The sequence below is a fragment of the Lycium barbarum genome, chromosome 11 (assembly GCF_019175385.1).
Source record: "Lycium barbarum isolate Lr01 chromosome 11, ASM1917538v2, whole genome shotgun sequence".
NCBI lineage: Eukaryota > Viridiplantae > Streptophyta > Magnoliopsida > Solanales > Solanaceae > Lycium > Lycium barbarum.
The window spans coordinates 20,724,033-20,725,696 of NC_083347.1; positions in this window are offsets into that span (position 1 = coordinate 20,724,033).

Here is a 1,664-nt window from a genome sequence, read left to right on the forward strand (position 1 = left end):
AGCCCCTATCATGGGCACGGAAAGGTCCGAAGCCCACAAAACATTTGGTAAGTCCCACGGGCAGAATTAATCAATGACTACGGATAATCTCTTCCGAAAAAAAAAACGGACCAATAATTCAAGGTAAAATAAAAACAAGCACTCAAGCGAAGACGCAAGAGGAGTGCAACTTTCATATACGCAAAGGATACTTTTATAAAGAGTACATTTACATCAAAAGAGTACGTTTACCTCAAAAAATCCTATGCTACTCGGCATGGCTAGAGGCAGAATGATCGGACTCGGTTCATTCGGAATCATCCGAGTCGGACCCGAGGGTATGGTTTGCCTCCTCCTCCATCTCTTTGGCCTGGTTTATCAGGGCCGGAAGATCAGAGAATCCGCGATCGGCTTCTTCGAGGGTGAGTCGCCGAGACTTTCACTTCTCATACTCGGCGACAATGGCAGTATGAGCCTCAGCCGTTTCCACGCCTTTCCAGGCTTCCTCCAAATCGGCCTCAACTTTAGCCAGCTTAGTCTCCAGCTCGGACCGACCCGCCACTGCAATAGTCCTCATATGGACAGCAGCTTCTACCTCGGCCTTAAGGACATCGTTGGCACTCACTGCCTCCTCCAGCTCGGCTTTTAAGACCTCACTAATCCGAGACCGCTCCTCGGCTTTCTCTTCGAAGACTTTCATGCGTTCTTTATATAGAGCGGTATCAGATTCCAGTAGTCGGTTCCTCCCGGCTAAGCTCGCTGCATCGGCTTTCACCAAATCAAGTTCCCCCCTTGAGTTGGGACACGGTGGTCTCCAGCTCATCCAGCCTCGACGAAAATTGAGCTTTGTCTCGGCTAAGACCAATATTCTCAGCCTCGAGGCTTCGGTTATAATCAGTCATGGCGGCCAACTCATTTTTCAAACGACGATTTTCGTCCTTGGCCGCATCAAGCTCGGGACGAAGGTTGGCAAGAACGGCGGCCCGACTCAACTCTTCATCCTTCTCTCGGAGGAGATGCTTGTATTTCTCCGTTTCTCGGCCTTGGGCATCTAGCTGGCCTCGAAGATCATCCATCTCGTGTTGGGCACGAATGAAGGCTTCGTTTGCCAGTACTACACTCTGCAAAAAAAGCAAACATAAGGAATCAAACGAAATAAGCATAAGGTCTATTGATATACAAAGATGGCCGAGAGCCTTACCCGGTTGCCCGCGTGCATCCCTTCGTTCATAAGGCACTGCCAGGTGACCCCGGTCATTTTTCGCTTGTCCGAGTCGGAGACGAGAGGACGCAAATAACTGGCTACTCCTACCGGACGCGATAGAAAGCCACAATCCTCGGGGACGGTGATTACGGCCGATCTGGTCCTTCCTGGTTCTACGCTCGGGGCTGGGAAGATAGTCACCAAGTTGTCTCTAGAGCCGGATTCTGACTGTCGGTGGGCCGACCTCGTGACCCGATGAATTGGAAGATGGCCAAAACCCGCAGCTTCACCGGTAGCAGGAGGAGTAGTTGAAAACATATCTTCAAAGTCTTCAATCCTCGGGGCGGGGGTAGACGAGCTTGGCATAGACCCGATGTTCCGGGCAAGGACCGGGGGTTCCGGAGTAGAAACAGGTTCGTGACCGGGCGATGGTCGAGCCTGAATGGGGGCTTCGGTCTCCGAAACTGGAATGGTCCTTTTA